The sequence below is a fragment of the Cervus elaphus genome, chromosome 12, assembly GCF_910594005.1.
Source record: "Cervus elaphus chromosome 12, mCerEla1.1, whole genome shotgun sequence".
NCBI classification, from domain to species: Eukaryota; Metazoa; Chordata; class Mammalia; order Artiodactyla; family Cervidae; genus Cervus; species Cervus elaphus.
This window is the reverse complement of record NC_057826.1, coordinates 96,046,459-96,064,233: the sequence shown is the minus strand read 5'-3', so window position 1 is coordinate 96,064,233 and position 17,775 is coordinate 96,046,459. Positions and strand designations below refer to the sequence as shown.

Here is a 17,775-nt window from a genome sequence, read left to right as displayed (position 1 = left end):
GCTCACCAGGTTCCTCTATCCACGGAATTCTCCAGGCAAAAATACTGGAGTGGGTAGCCATTTCCTTGTCCAGGGAATCTTCCCGACCCAGGGATTTAATCCAGATCTTCTGCATTGCAGGCAGATTCTTTACCATCTGAGTCACCAGGGAAGTCCACATATTAAAAAGTTATATCTAAAAAATTTTACTAGCTTGCATGTGATCAACCAAAAGAGGCATTCACAGAATAGCTTTCCATAATCTCATCTTGAATTGTTACTCTCACATGTCATAGCATCAGATTACAGCCAGAAGAGGGACGTGGTTTCTTCCCTTTTTTAAAGGGGCAGATTGCAGCCTTGGAAACACCAGGGAAATAAAAAGCCCATCACTAAATGTGGCGTTTTGAGAAACTGTTTCAAACTTGAAAAATTTAATTAATTGGTTCACATCAGGCTACCAATAGATTAATGCTTTTGTTCTTGGTACCACCACCTTTATACATGGATGGAATAAGTGAATAAATAAACAAGAATGATTAATGTACTCACATTTAAAGATGGAAAGAGAGAAGAGGACCTTTTCAAATACCACCTGGGAGAAGAACTTAGAATTTCCCATTCAGAGGTACTCATCATATATCCTGCCCAGCTGATCAATTGTGTTTACTATTTTAGTTTTCATTAAGTCTTAACACAAAGCTACTTGGGATAAATATGTAAACAAGGTTTCAGGTGATTTCTTGCAATCCCAGTAATTGCTTTTTCCATAATATACTTTTTTAGAAACATACATAACAATATAACCCCATGCTACATATTGAAGGTTTTTAAAAACAGATGTTATTTTTTAAACATCACTTTGAGGTTCACAGCAAAATTGTATAATGACATGTATCCCCAATAATGTCATGCAGGATAGTTTCACTGCCATAAAAGTCCTGTGTTCCACTTATACATCATTTCCCTCCCCCATCTCAGGTCAACTCTGTTCCTGAAGCATTTCATTTTCTCTTTTCCTTTATTACTGTTGTTTAGTCACTAAGTAGTATCTGAATCTTTGCAACCCCATGGACTGTAGCTCACCAAGCACCTCTATCCATGGAGTTCTCCAGGCAAGAATATTGGATTGGGTTGCCATTTCCTATTCCAGGGAATCTTCCTGACCCAGGGATTGAACACGTCTCCTGAATTGCCAGACAGATTCTTTACTGCTGAGCCACCAAGGACCCATTTCAAAAACTGTCAGATTCTAGTATGCAGCCTACCTTTGCCAAAGATTAGCAGTAAATTGATCTTTGCCTGTGAGGACTAGGAGAGGAGAACTAAGTTAGAGAATTTCTGTCTACACTTTCAGATTGGATACCTATCACCTCAAGTTGCCCAGCTATATTTGACTTCATAGCAAGATAATTTCTTAGGGTTTATTACTGGGACAGGAAAGCCTGGTGTGCTACAGACCACGGGGTTGCAAAGAGTTGGACACGACTTGGCTACTGAACAACAACATTACTGGGACAGCCACAAAGAAATATCACTTTAAGCTTTAAAGCTATGGATTCTAGAGAAAAAAAGCATACATCTCTGATGGGGAAAAGAACTGAGAGTAATTCTTCATTTACAATGCCTCATTATACCATTAGAAGGCTTTACAAAGAACAATGGCAATGACCACAGAAAGGAATAATAGAATTAATTAAAAAAAAAAAAAGATTAACTCACAGGGATTCCATAGCCTGGGCAAGGTAGAAGATAACCTAATATTAGTTTGCCTAGAAGGAAAATCACCTGCTTGCCTTTACTGAATACTCACATGTTTTCAGGGCAAACTGCTACATTTTGCAGTTAGGTAAGCAAAACACAATGCTTATCATTCCCTAGAATAAGTGGATAAAGTCCAAAAAACATCTCTGTCAGATCTGAGATGGTTTAAATGAGTTCCTGCTTGAAGCAAATAAAGTTGATCTTCCCTGCCAATTGTACTTTTCTTTGTAAAAGTGCAGTCTTTGCTTCTGCTTGTAGTTGAGCACTGACTATTTCAAGAGAGAGAGCTTGGCTGGTAATGGTGAGAAATTATCAAAAAACTCACATGCAAGATCTCACAAGAATCAAATCATCATCATTCGTTTGCTGACCATTTCCAGAACTGTATCATGTAACTACTTAGTTGATAAAGACACACAAAATCTTGCCCAGGTCTGCACAGTCAGACTACACTGAGAGACCTACAGGTAAGGATAGAAAGAGGACGTTATCCAAAAGCAACTCATGCCTCCTATCAGAAAACTCCAGAGGGATAGACCTCCCCTTCTGAAAAATCAATTAGAAACAAAATTTCTAATATGGGGCTCATAAAAATTTCCCCCACATGACAAAATAGGACAATTACCATGAAGAAAAGCATTTGGCTTAATGTTACTTTCTCTGAGGAAAATAAATATACAAAGACAATGCCTATCTTATACCATCACTAACTATTAATAAGGCTTCCTTGGTAGCTCAGCTGCTAAAGAATCCACCTGCAATGCAAGAGATCCCAGTTCAATTCCTAGGTTGGGAAGATCCCCTAGAGAAGGAACAGGCTACCCACCCCAGTGTTCTTGGGCTTCCCCGGTGGCTCAGCTGGTAAAGAATCCACCTACAATGAGAAGATGAAGGTTTGATCCCTGGGTTGGGAAGATCTCCTGGAGGAGGGCATGGCAACCCACTCCAGTATTCTTGCCTGGAGAATCCCCATGGACAGAGGAGCCTGGTGGGTCACAGTCCATGGGGTCACAAAGAATCAGACATGACTGAGCGACTAAACACAGCACAGTCATTAATAAGGGACACAAATTTGTGACCTGATAGTAGACTCTGATGCTGGGAAGGATTGAAGGCAGGAGGAGAAGGGGACGACAGAGGACGAGATGGTTGGATGGCACCGCTGACTCAATGGACATGAGTTTGAGTAAGCTCCGGGAGATGGTGAAGGACAGGGAAGCCTGGCATGCTTCAGTCCATGGGGTCACAAAGAGTCGGACACGACTGAGCATCTGAACAACAACAAAGTAGAATCTGATCCATAGAAGGGTGCCATTTGACTTCATTAAATAATGTACGAAATACATGTAAAGATATTTCCTCTTTAATCTGAATTTCTTGCTTATTTCAGTAAACTGGGAAATCTAGCAATATTTGGTCCCTATTTCCAAGTGCAGGCCAAGGGCTGGACCTGAGAAGCAGCCACTCCCTAACATGAGCTTATGGTACCTGCCATCACTCCCTATATCCTTATCACAAGTTCATTCTGTGATTTGTGTCACATACCTAATTCCTATAGAAATTTGGATCCATAATTCCTAATACTGAATACATAAGGAACATGGACTTGATGAAGCCACAGAAGTCTTAAAAAGTGATTTATACATAAGATTTTTTTTAATGTAAGAGCTGAGATTTCTGGAATGGTGGAATGAGGGCCTCCATAAATATATTCTTTCATAAAATCAATAAAAACAACTGCAAATTTGTCAAAATCAACTTTTTAGGAACTCTACAAATTAACCAAAGGATCATAACAATCTGAGGAAGAGTTTATTTAAGAAAAACTCTGAAAAATCAGTAAGAATGGCAGTATTTGGGGTACATTAACTTGGTCTGCTCCCTTCCCTCTCTCCTAAATCCCATGCATCCTTGAAAACCAGTAGCCTTGTATCTGCAGTAGCTATAAAACCATGAGTCAGGCTGCCATCACAGGCAGATAAGGGGCTTCACACTCCTCAAGTCCCATCAGCAGTGTGTTGTTGCTATTTGGTTTATCTCATGGCTTCCACTCCCCAAACCCCCGCAAAACATTGTTTGACCTAACTAGAAGCTGACTCTTTGAAATAAGTTTCATCCTTAGGGTGTTTGTCAAAAACAATAAACAGCAATTGTTTAAAAACACAGCAGCTTAAAGCGGTGATGCAAACTGAAACGAACAAGAACCTGACCAAAAAAAAAGAAAAAATGTAAAAGAAGATCTGAGTAATGAGATATCCACAGCTGACTTTGAGAGGTTCTGACATATTTCTGGGGATCTAGGAAAGCCACACAAATGTTCAGGTTTCTGCATATGACCATCGAAGATATAAGTGAGCCCTGAGCTCTTTCTTCTGATTGATTGACTCTGAGGCCTTGCACAAGCAAAAACTAAAGGTTAAGGTAGACTTACAAGCTGCCTTAGTATTGAATGCTTGGTCCAACACATGCACACAAAACCTTCTATAAAAACTGAAAGATTTATTGGTTCAGGGCATTTAAGAAATCTCTATTCAATCATTAACTGGCTGCTAAACAAAGTAGAGACATCAATGGCCACAGACTACAGGGAGTAGAGACTTGACTTTACAGAATAAATTTTGACCTTGGAACCCTTCTTTCTTTTTCTGAGAATAGGGTTTTACCAAGGACTTGTTACTTAAGATACTTGGTATTAAGACAGAGGCCCTTCTACAGGTATTGTGACTCCTAATAAGTGTTTGTTCTGATTTGTGCCAACTGCATAAAAAGGCTTATTGTAGCATTATTTGTGGAATTGGGTATTTGGAGGAAATTTGGGCATCTGTCAAAGGGAAATGGATTAGTAAACTATGTGAAAGCTTTCTACAAAAGCAATTAGAAGCAATGAACTAGATGGACATAGGTAGTAAAACGGGGTTTCCTAGGCAGTGCTAATGGTAAAGAACTCACCTGCCAGTGCAGGAGTCATAAGAGACGTGGGTTTGAATCCATGGGTTGGGAAGATCTCCTGGAGGAGGGTATGGCAACCCACTCCAGTATTCTTGCCTGGAGAATCCCGTGGAGACAGGAGCTTGGTGGGCTACAGTCCATGGGGCTGCAAAGACTCGGACATGACTGAGCAGGGAGGTATGGAGATAGTATAATGGAGGGGTCATAATTGGTCAAAATGGCATGAAAAAAGTAAAACAGATTGAGGATTATAAGCCTTCACACATGCACACAAAATAATAGTATTTATTTTGCACTAATTTGTAAAATAAAGGATATTTAGAAAACACTGGGATGTGATGCCTATAGAGAAGTGACAAAAGAGAATGGAGAATACACATAGGAGCATGTTCAGGGGCCAGTGAAGTTGATTAAGTAATGACCTGGCATTTCAGGTCATTGACACAATCTCTGTATCCAAGGAAGGAAAAAAAAAAAAAAGAAGGAAGGAAGAGGAGGGAAGGGAGAAAGGATAAATATTGAGTGAAGAATGAAAAATAGAAAAGACTAAAGGAAACTGAAGAGTAATAATGGGAAAATCTTTTTGAGGCAATAAATCTTGTAAATTTTTATAGAAAATGAAATCAGAGTTAAAATTCTTTGGGGATATGGGGTTTCCGGATATCTGGAAAGCTGGAGGCAAATATATGATCCACGGATGCCTGCATGGTGAGATGACCTTTTATCCTTGCCTGCTTCCCACCTCCAGTGATAAGCATATGACATTCTTACTGCTCAGTATGGTTCAAAAACAAAGAAAATCCATGTGTTAAACATTCCGTTGAGTATGAGTATATGAGTACATAATGTTTACTGTAAACAATTTTGATAATGGTAATATAGCCTAAATATGAAAGGAAATGGCCTAATGAAAATTTTAATTTTTGTTACCTCTGGTAAGATTTTGCCTTCATGGAATGCACTACTGGGAAAGTTCATACCAAGTTAAACTTCATGCTATTAAAATGCATCAATATTTTAAATGACAGGTTCTGCCTTTTAAAATGTTTTCTTATTCTAAGATTGTTAAAAAATAAAATACAATATGGAAAAAATTTTGACATCTTATAGACATTGCTGCACTGGTTAAGTTATTTATAAATTGTGGTGAGAAAAATGTCATAATTCAGAATATGCTAAAATAGGGATTATGTTTGCTAATTTTCTTCAGAGTTTAGCTACAAATGGGGTCACTAATTATTATGAGAATGTGTTTTGGCCTTAGAATCACATGTACCCTTCTGAGAATGGGGTTTGACTTAGCCCTTATCCCTTAAGGTAATCTGTACTACTTCAACAGAGGTCTTTCCTGTGTATCATGATTTGGAACAACTTCTTTGCAAATAATGGACTCTCCTCCACCTTTCCACATAAATGAAACCTTTGAAATGTAAAATCTTATCCCTACCATTTTGCCATAGGCAAAAACATTAAAATATACAGAAAAGGCTATTAGTGACAATCAGCTATGAAGATAAAAAGCTAAGTAGAGCTTTCAACTTATTTTATAGGCAGACATCATGTGCTCAGGAGCAAACAGAGGAAGACACACATGAAAAAAGAAAAAAATAACTTTGTGGAGGAAGCAGGCTCTCCAAGAAACTCATGAATGAAGGAAGAGATAAGGTTTGGTCAGCAAGATATATTATTGGAGTTCTAAGTCAGGGCCACAGCAGAGATGTCTCTAGAAGAGAGATAAGTTGAGCAAATCAAGATGGGGGTTAATAGCTTAGGCTAAAAAGAACAGACAAGCTAAATTGGTGACTTGTTGTTTAGCTGCTAAGTCATGTCTGACTCTTTTGTGACCCCCTGGAATGTAGCCCTCGAGGCTCCTCTGTCCATGGGATTTCCCAGGCCAGAATACTGGAGTGGGTTGATATTTCCTTCTCCAGGGGATCTTCCCAACCCAGGGAACAAACCCACGCTCTTATGACTCCTGAATTGGCAGGCAGGTTCTGAACCACTGACCCACCAGGGAAGCCCAAGCTGGTGACTAGAGTGGTAAAAAACAAAAAACAAAACCTCAATAAAGGGAACAAGGTAGCCACAAGCAGTCACCACAGATCACAGACAAAGAAAAGAATTAGGATCTGAGAGTCTTCAGAAATGACTGATTAGAACGGACAATTTGGACCAAAGCCCAGATTGCTGACTATAAGCAATAAAAGGCCAAACCATCCAGCAAAGAGTAGATTTAGTCAACAAATGGTAAGAAAAGAAATTACTAAGCGCCAGGAACCACTGCAGCTCACTTGTTTTCCAAAGGTCAGAGTTTGGTTAGATATTTTCTCACCACTATATGTAGATGTCTGTATCCTTGAGGAAGACTATTGCTTTGTAGTTAGCAAAATTACCATAAGACTCATTAACAATGCCATGAATTTATTCTATTCAGTTGGTGTAGTTTGAATTCCAGAATGAATTTATCACATTTTACTAAATTTCTTAAGCTAAATCCTGAATACTTTCCTCAGGCCAAGCCTTCTTTAAGTGTCATAAGAAAGGACTAAATTACTCTAAGCACTCTCAAAGCAGTATCAGAGATTTCTCAGACCAAAAGAAACAAAAAATATTTCTTATGCAAAAATATATGTTCCAAGCTTCATCCCCATTCTTTGTTCTGCCCAGGTTTTTTTTTTTTTTTTTACAACTTAACTTGTAACATAATCCCTAATTCAGTGTGTGCTGGTAAATGCAAATACATTGCTGAATAATGTTATTATTTTCAAAGCATATATGCTCAGTAAATTCAGTGTGGAGTGAAGCAAGTATGCCCTTGGAACTTCTGATTAAAACACATACATAAACACATTTATTTTGGGGGAGCAGGAAGGATTGATTGTGCCTGTTCTGACTAACTACTATGAGCTTAGTGAAATAAACCATAAAAAAGAAAGTTTCAAAACTCATACTTAAAACTTCAGTTTTCTGGTTCTAGATCTTAGAAGCTTGGAAATCACCACTCTGTTCTAACAACAAACAGAAAGCTGAACAAACTGAAAAATCAACAACTCAAATACCTAAGAGTGTAGAGAACATGGGGCAAACCATTGGTCCCAAGACTGGAAAGACAGATAGGAAAATAGAGTCATTCATGGCTTATCAAAGCAGAAGTTCATGAGCAGCGAACTCCCTTGGGAATCAATGCCAGGTTAAGAAAACCTGAACTATAATTGATGAATTGTTGGAGGCTCAGTGAGGACAACTCTGAGAATTAAAAACTTCAGGAGAACTTGGTGATGCAGGTGGAGAGGCACACAGTATTTTGTGATTTACCTTCAGGAGCTTGATCAGGTTCTCATGTAAATATCAAAGAAAAAGACCTCAGGCTTCAGGTAGGGGGAGGAGAAAAGGAATCATTTTGAAATATGTCAGAATGGAGAAGGAAATGGCAATCCAATCCAGTATTCTTGCCTGGAGAATCCCATGGACAGAGGATCCTGGTGGGCTATGGTTCATGGAATCACAATAGTCAGGCACGACATAGAGCTTTCTTTATGGCATAAACTAACACAATATTGTAAAGCAATTGTCCTCCAATTAAAAATAAAAGAAAAAATAATTTAAAAAAATAAATAAATATGTCAGAGCACTCACCTTCTTAACAAGGCCTGACCTCTAGGGAAACTATTTAACCAGAGCCTAACCTGCTGAGGTATTATCAGAGCCTAATGAGCTGGGGAAAGGAAATACTCAAATTCCATTCCTCTAGCCACCCTGTTTCCCATGAGGGAGGAGAAAAAAAATGAGAAACACTTCTGAAGTTCTCTGAGAGACAGACAATGATGGGGCTTTAGACCATTTCCCCACTCCCACTCCTGACCACCACATTACTAAAAGCCTGTTACAGAATTTCTTTTACCTGCTACATCATGTCTAGCTATCAAAAAGGGAAAAAAAAAATTATAAGGGATACCAAAAGGTAAAAAACACCATTTGAAGAGACAAAACAAGCATCAGAACCAGACACAACAGTGACATTGGAACTAACAGACCAGAAATTTAAAATAGCAGTGTAAAGATGCTAATGAATAAAGGAGACAGCACATTAGAAGAGATGAGTAATATAAGCAGAGAGATAGAAATCCTAAGGACGAATCAAAAAGAAATTGTAGAGATCAAAAACAATGTAAAAATGAAGACAAACTTTAACAGGTTTACTAGTAGATTGGACATGACTGAGGAAAGTTTATCTCTGTGCTAGAGGATGTATCAGTAGGCTCCTCAAAGACTGGGGGAAAAAAAAAAAAAACCCAGAACATAACAGCCAAGGATTGTGGGACAACTGCAAATGGGAATACCAGAGGGAGAAGAAAGAAAGTGTTGGGTAGTTAGAACAGGGGAAAGGAGTCCAGAATGGTGGTGGCCGAAAGACCCAGAAGGGAAAAGCCCGCGAAAATAGAACACAGGAAGGCCCGAGGACCGAGAACCTAGGGTAAAACAAACAGCACTCCTGGCTGGCCCAATTTACATAGGACAGGCCCAGGGAGAAAAAACATAAAAAGAGGAGCCAAAGCTAGCTCGCTCTCTCTCTCTCCCGCGCGATGGGGCGCTCTTCTCTTCGCGTCTTTGGATCGACGTGCCCTCACGCCTCGAAGATGGATTTTCCTGCTATTATCTAAATAAAATAGAGCTGTAACACTGATTCATCTAAGAGCTGTAACACGGTCTGTCCAAGACCCGAGAGCTGTGACCCGCCGAGGGGGCTTTAATGTCCGTCACTCCAAATCTTTGTTGTGACGAGACAAAAACCGAGGAACATACACTCGCCTGACATAAGGAATAGAGAAATATTTTAAACAATAATGATTGAGAATTTTCAGAAACTAATGTGAAACTCCAAATCCAAGATCTGGGAAGCTCAAAGAACATAAAGCAGAGTAAATGCCTCCAAAACATGATGCTGAGGTATATCATTTTTAAACTACAGAAAATCAAAGGTAAAGAAAAATTCCTGAAAGAAACAAGAGGAAGAAAACACCTCCCTTATTCATAGTGAAACAAAGGTAAGAATTACATTTAGTTTCTCAGAAATCATGCATGAGAGAAGAGAGTGGAGTGAAATAATTGTTTAAAGAAGAAGAAAAAAAAGCCTAGAATTCTGTACCCTGAGAAATTATCCTTCAAAAGTGAAGGAGAAATAAAGACTTGCTCAAACAAATAAAAAATTGAATGTGTTGCCAATAATCCTGCATTGCAATAAATGTTAGAAGAAGTTCTTCAGAGAAAAGGAAAACTATACAGATTGGAAACTCAGACCTATATAAAGAAAGGAAGAACACTGAAGATGGAATAAATAGAGGTAAAACAAAATCCACACTTGGACCTTGAGTAAGATGAGAATATGAGTATAGTAAACACCCTAAGATACTGATAAACAAGTTTGTCTACATGGGTACGATTTAGATGTTAGAAGTAACCTTCATTTCCTGAGTTGCAGCAACAACCTGGAAGGATGAGCATAAGCAAAGGAAAAGAGATGAGGAAAGAAGACATTTCCACAAAAGAAGCCTACCCATCCTGCAGTAATAGAAATTCTAAATGATCTTCCTGTTGCTACCTTTCTCCCTGTTCTACTTCGCATACTTTACTCATGCCTGCTTAAATCCAGATTTCATATGCTTATAAAAAGGGAGGAAACGTGGTAACTTGGGAAGGGCAGACAGGAAACCTTTATTCTAATCTATGCTCCACTTCTAACTTGGTTGTTTACAAGAGATATAAGTTACTTTGCTTCTTTGGGCCTCAGTTTATTCATCTATGAAGTGGGAGCAGTTAGTTAACCTGGACAATAACCTCAGAAGACCCCTGTAGCTCCAAAATTCGTTGTTCTAATTAGGAGAAATCCAATGCAGATGACTGTGTTAAATCCCTGGTTTGGGAAGATCCCCTGAAGAAGAGAATGGCAAGCCCTTTCAGTATTCCTGCCTGGAGAATTCCATGGATAGAGGAGCCTGGCTGGCTTCAGTCCATGGGGTCACAAAGAGTTGGACATGGCTGAGTGACTCTCACACACACACACACACACACACGAGGCTTATTTAAAAAAAAATTTTTTTTTTTAATGCTTCTCTTCTAGAATTCTGGAACTGATTTCACAGATGCCATGCAAATATCTATGGGAGACAAGAGGGTAGTAAAACAAATCTTTGTTCATTTAGAGTCATTGCAATCAAGATGGTTTGGTCTGATTAAGAGGATAAAAAGTGCAAAATCCCCTTATGAATTCAGCCAGGAAGAGGAGAATGAATTATCTCAGACTGTCAGCATACTAAATTTCAGCCCCTTATATATTTCTCTTTTAAATCAATTTTTTCCCTCACAATAAATATTCTAGTCTTCTAAGCAAAGCTATGAAAACTTGCCTGATTTTCTCCACTAGAGGAGACCTCTCCATTCTCTCAATTCCTGCCTGCCGTCACATCAGTCTCATGGCCTGTTATCACTTTCTACATGGCGTTATAATCACATGAATGCAAAAGTGATCTTTCTTAGCAGACTATGGACATCTTTGCTTTCTTATTTATCCCTGGTGACACCCTGCCCAGTGTCTTGCAAATGGAAAAAAATCATTATGAATGATTGAATGAATGAATAAATGAGTGAGAAGGAAAGAAGGAAAAGAGGAAGGGAGGGTGTGGGAGGGAGGGAAGAAGGGAAAATGAAGGGTAGAAAGAAAGGAAGGAAATAATATACAAATATTTAGAAATGAATCAGATGACATCTAGTTCTCTAAAAGAATTAATGACTCACAACTACAGAGACAGTGTACACAGTGAGGAATACTGTACCCGATAGGATGCATAGCTGACTAAGAAGACAGGGCTTGAATTACCTCCTTGGAGAGTAAATGATGAGGCACGTAATGAGCCTGGTCTGGCTTATTTAAGGCTCTAGGATGCTTTGAGACACCTGGCACCATGACAATCCCTATCTCAGGGATAGAGATTCTTGTATTTAACAATATTCAGTAGGCATCTCAACCCTCCCTCTCCTTTCAAACTCCAGACCTGAATATCACACCTCAAGAGTTTTTATTCTTTCCTTTCAACTCACTATCAGTTCCTATCATTCTTCCTTAAAGACAATTTTAAGCAGAGCAGAGTAAGATTTAGACTTGATAAAAGTTGAACGCTCCCTACCACCATATCCCTTGGTATTAGAACCAGCAATAGTAAGGCCTATTTAAACTAAAAGCAAAAGCACCATAAAAATAGTTTATATTTCTCCAAACAAGTTTTAGCCTAACTGAAATGTGTTGTGCATAGAGAAACAAGCAAAAAAAAAAAAAAAAAGAAAAAACCTTAATATTTAATTGTCCAAGGCAATCCAATATGCCATGTATGGTTACAAACAAAATGTCCATGGGGTCTCAAAGAGTTGGACATGACTGAGTGACTAATACTATCACTTCGCTTACTGTAGGAAATGGAAGAAATACTAAAATGCAGCACTTCCTTGCCCACCTGTGTCCTTGCCATGTGACTAGGAAAGAAAGGGAGACACTACTAATAATAAAAGTCAAAGGTCACCTCACAACAAAATAAAATCACTAAGCTCTGCTTTTACCCAATAATGTATGGTAATATGTTCAATTACAAGCTATTAAATTATTCTTTTGTGGAAGAAAATTACTGTTCTAGACTACAAATAATCTAAAGGTGGCAACGTCTCAGAGGACAGAACCACTATTTTTGTGCCCCAACTTCCCCTTGAGTCCTCCACACAGTAATTTTGTTCATCAAATTGTCACAACAGTGGGCAAGCTGGTATTCAACACAGACTACTCTAGACAAGGAAATTGACCCTCCAGGGGAAATTCAAAGTACCTCTTGAAACTTAATGAACATCTTATCCATTCGAACAAATGAAAGCTTAAATTAGGTTGCTCCAGGATCTCAATGTTAAGTATGTGTACAATTCAATTACTCACCCCAACATTGTCCCCATAACGTTTTTTTCACTCCACTCCTTCTCAAAAAAAAAAAAAAAGAAAAAAGAAAGAAAGAAAACACAGGCCCTAGGCAAATGAGGTAATGATGGAATGTTATGAGAGTTTTTAGTTGGAGCATTCAGTCAGCACATCAGAGGGAAAGATCAGAAGCAAGACCTCTGCTTTCTGAATGCAGCAGCTGCTTAGAAGGGCTGGCTTGGACCTCTCTGAAACATGACCCAGAGGGCAATCATTCTGAAACAGAAAAGCCTAGCCCCAAGAGTTATGTCTGGAGCTCGGGGAATCACATTGTTGGACCCTGCTTCCTTTGCCATTTTGCAGTCCAATCTTGGTTCATGTCATTGGACAACTTTGTTCCGATCATTCTAGAAAGATCCCAGTGAAGGATCTACCAGGCAGATTCCAGCACACCACTGGATCCCGGACTACCCTGCAATATGGTACTTGAGACAAAAACAAAACTCTGGGTCTCCAAATTCAAAAACATGAAAGGCAAGTGCATTTCTTTGGCTTGAATTATTGGACAGTTGCTTGGATTTGCTAGTCACTTACCAGTAGGCACCAATTAAAAGCAAATCCAGCAATCTTCTTGGACTCTAAGGTACCTACTAAGCCTTTACTCAGAGGGAATCAGCCATCACTTTTCAAAAATTCATAGGTCTTTGTGTGGGGTCAAATACATGTATACTAAATATTTGAGGAGGCACAGAGACTGACAGTGGCCATCAGCAAGGATATAAGAAAGCCCAGAACCTAGGTGAGAGAACAAGTGTCCCCTTCATGATTGAAAGGAGGAGTAATCACAGAATGACAATATGTGAAAGTATGAATGAAACCAAGTGAACACAACAGTGGAGAATGAGGAAGACACCTGGGAATGAGCAAGACATCCCAGACTTGCTACTGTGATGAGGTTGTGAACAAGTCATTAATCTCTTTGAACTCCAGTTTTGAATGTGTAAAAATAAAGACATTGAACTATTAGTATTGATGGCATTATGTTTTATGCCTTGCCAGTTTCAGAACTGAAGTTGACAGAAGTTAGACTGGAGGGTTGCTAAATTTATTTTTGCCCCTTATATGATTTTAATGTTTTAAAAAAGTCAAATTGAGAAAAAACAGTTCTTAAGACAAGACTTCTCAAGCATATGCTACCAGAGCAAAATGTCTTGGGATATCAGTTAGGATGAGTTTGGCCTCAAGAAATCCTCAATATAATTTACTAAATATGAAGAAAATGCTTTCATTCTCATTGGAAGCTTTTCAGAAGTTGTGCTGCTAACAAATGTTCTCTAAGGCTCAATTCCTTGACACTCTGCCATGCTGTCGCTGTCAGCAGTGGGCCTTCGCTCCCCCTAACTCTCCTCCTGCTTACCGGGCTGCTGCAGCAGCTATGGAACTACGCCCTCCCTAGTAGCTGCAGGAGGAAAACGCAAGCCACACTGGACCAGTTCTGTGTGTTTCATATCAGCAAGGAAGACAGTCCCCAGAAGTTCCCAGCAGATTTCCATGCAAGTCTCAGAATTTTTACATGCACCTGTGCCCATTTGAAAGTAAAAAAAGGACTTCCAGGGTTGACCTAGTGTAATCATAGCTTCATGCCTTGACCTTAGAATGTTGCTAGATGCCCCTGAAAGAGCTGGCTGTGGGGAAATGGGGTTATTGTCAAAAGAAATGGGGGAATGGCTTTGGAGAGGGAATCAAAATTGCTACACAGGGAAGGGCTCCAAACCATCAGGATAATGCCATAATTTAAAGGAATTAGCGAGATCAGTGATCCACTATTACAAAACTGGATACTGCTCAAGTTCACCACTTATCTAACAATGGTGTGCATCACAAATTAAGTATAATCAGAAGAAGGATTGCTGCCTCTTAACAGCCTCTGGTGGATCAGTAGAAAAAGAATTTAAATATCATAATAGATGTCAACTTGATTTTTATGACAAAACTCTTCTGCGTGTTATTGGAGAGCCATGAAAAGAGTAGAAGAGAGGAGATTAAATAACACTGACTAGAGCCAGAGGAGTTCTGACTCAAGGTCGGCAGAGATAGAATAATACAGAGGATGGGAGTTCAAGACAGAGACAGGAGGAGGGGTCAGGGGAGGGGTAGTTAGGGAGTTTGGGACTGACACATACACACTGCTGTATTTAAAACAGATATTCAACAAAGACCTACTGTGTAGCACAGGGAACTTGCTCTATATTATGTAACAAGCTAAATGGAAAAAGAATTTAGAAAAGAATAGATCCATGTTTGTGTGTGACTGAATCACTTTGTTGTATGCCTAAAACTAACACAACATTGTTAATCAACTATATTCCAATGTAAAATTCTTATTTTATATAATAAAAATAAGTAAATAAAAATAAACATATAGCAAATAAAAAATAAATTCAGCTGATTAGCAACTAAAAAAAAAGACATGGGCAGCAGGCAGAATTGGCAGCTCTTAGGGACAGACTGGCAGAGAAGGCAATGACACCCCACTCCAGCACTCTTGCCTGGAGAATCCCATGGACAGAGGAGCCTGGTAGGCTGTGGTCCATGGGGTCGCTAAGAGTCGGACATGACTGAGTGACTTCCCTTTCACTTTTCACTTTCATGCATTGGAGAAGGAAATGGCAACCCACTCCAGTGTTCTTGCCTGGAGAATCCCAGGGATGGGGGAGCCTGGTGGGCTTCCGTCTATGGGGTCGCACAGAGCTGGACTTGACTGAAGTGACTTAGCAGCAGCAGCAGCAGCAGGGACAGACTGGATGTGATGTTATAGGAGGAAAGGGTCTTTAAGGTGATGGAGGAAGAGAAAGAAAAACAGATGAAAAGAAGAATAACATTTCCAGGAGAGGAATGAGAGCAGATAATAAACCCAAGTTCAAGTCTGTGGACTGTTCAGTTCGAGGCTGTCTAAGTCTATGTGTAAAGCTCAGATTAGTTGTATCCTTGGACCAAGCATCTTTCTGTAAGAACAGAGTAAGAGACAAGAAAAAATGGTGGGACAGAACTCTAAGGAAGACCAGCAGTGAAGCAGTGAGCAAAACAAGAGAACTGTTCAGAGAGAGAGACGGAAACTAGAAGAGAAGTATGTCATGAAAGTGAGGTAAATATCTGACGAACAAGTGTACTATATATGAAGTAAAACATGGCTCCAAAGTCATTAATTGATTTTAGCCATAAATCAATTAGCATAGCTTAAACCCATAGTCTAAAGAGACCTGGCATTACACGTGTGGAAGTAAGACTGCACTGGCTTCGGGACTGAATAATACAAGGAAGTGAGAACTGGATATGGAGTGGCCAGAGGGAGTAAGAATTAAAAGATATTTTGTTTTAAGGATAGACAGACCCAAGCATACATACAGGCTGAAACAAGGAGCCTCAGAGAGAAAGAGGTTTAAAGACCCCAGGAGAGGAGGTAAGGATCACATTTCACAATATAGCAAACTTTTAAAAACGTCACTTCTAACAGACTTATTAATTCATTTAATGAATTCTGTTTGAATCACTATTATCCCAACACTAGGGATACAGCAGGGAGTAAGCAATAAACAGTAATTTTCTACTAACAGATCACAGCAACTCAAATTCATTCAAATAAGAAGCTGACAATATGTGTCTTTCATTAACAGTTCTAAAGCTGGTGGAGCTTGCTAGGAAAACGTGGAAAAACATAAACATTGTCTCACTGGAGAAGCCCGCAGAATGAAAATACATTCACGTAGCTGTTTTGATACCTGTTCCCAACACAGTTCCGGAGGGCAGTGGAATGCTGGGTCCCCCTAGGCCAACCCGAGGGGCTTCTGTAAGACTAGGGAGTCTGACTGAGACTGGGCAGGCTGACCCTGCCATGTCTGCCCCTCCTCAGAAAGGCAGAGCGGGGTCTTCACAGCAGTGGTTACAAAGCCAGTGACAGCTAAGCACAGTGCTCAGACGCCCGACAACAACCTCAGACTGCAGAATCCGAGGGAACCTTGCAATGACTGATATCACCAGGCTCTCACTGCCGGCTTCCGAGGTGCATCCTAAAGGCAGCAACATGAGTCCCTCTAAGGAGCTGTATTCCTTGTTCTAAGCCCCTGCTCTTGTCACCGTGCTGACCTCCTGTCTCTGTGACTTGACAGTCTCAGCTTCCTTTCTCCTGAGTCCTCACACCCCAATTTTTAAAACAAAATTTATTGTACTTTATTATTTATTCATTTTGCCATGCCGGGTCTTAGTTCCATCACAAGGGATCTTTAGTTGTGGCCTGAGAACTCTTAGTTGTGGCATGTGGGATCTAGTTCCCTGATCAGAGATCAAACCTGGACCCCTTGCATTGAGAGCTTGGAGTCTTAGCCATTGGACCACCAGGGAAGTCTCTTCACACCAACTTGTCCCAGGGTTACTCCCTCTTCAGTTCCCACCCCAGGCATTTGCCCTCACCATTGCCTGTGCTAAGAACACTCCACCCTGAGAAAGCCCCAGGGCTCACTCCTCACTTCATTCAAGTCTGCTCTAATATCTTCTCATCAGAAAGGAATTTCCTGACCTCTCAGTGAAAAATAGTACCACAGTCAGTCTCCATCACCTGCCAGATTGTTTTCTGCATATCAGCTCTTCCCTGGTGGCTCAGACGGTAAAGCGTCTGCCTACAATGCAGGAGACCCAGGTTCAATCCCTGGGTTGGGAAGATCTCCTGGAGAAGAAAATGGCAACCCACTCCAGTATTCTTGCTTGGAAAATCTCATGGACGGAGGAGCCTGGTTGGCTACAGTCTTTCTTCATAGCATTAGCTAACAACTATGTAGGTAGTGACCTATCACATCTGTTCGTTTTCTGCCCCCCACCTGCTTCCCAGCCTCAGAATATAAATTCCATAAAAGCAGGGATTCTGTTGTGGGTGGTGTTCACCTCTGAATCACTGGATGATGCTGCCACGCCCCAGGACATCACTAACACTTCCACTGGGCTCATTCTTCCTCTTCTTCAACCTCACTCCTCCCAGGAAGACTTGCCTGCCCTTTTCCCTCTTGCCTCACTTCAAATCCAGGCTCAGTCCATTGCCTCTCCATCCAGAACAACTAGCTATTGTGTAAAGAAACATCACA

At 40.0% G+C, this 17,775-nt stretch overlaps 1 non-coding gene across 1 annotated transcript; it reads left to right on the top strand.

The window, feature by feature from the left end:
• Positions 1–17,285: 17,285 nt before the first annotated feature.
• TRNAC-ACA lies at positions 17,286–17,357 on the top strand. Its single transcript has one exon. It is a non-coding gene; the product is annotated as a tRNA-Cys (tRNA).
• Positions 17,358–17,775: the final 418 nt, after the last annotated feature.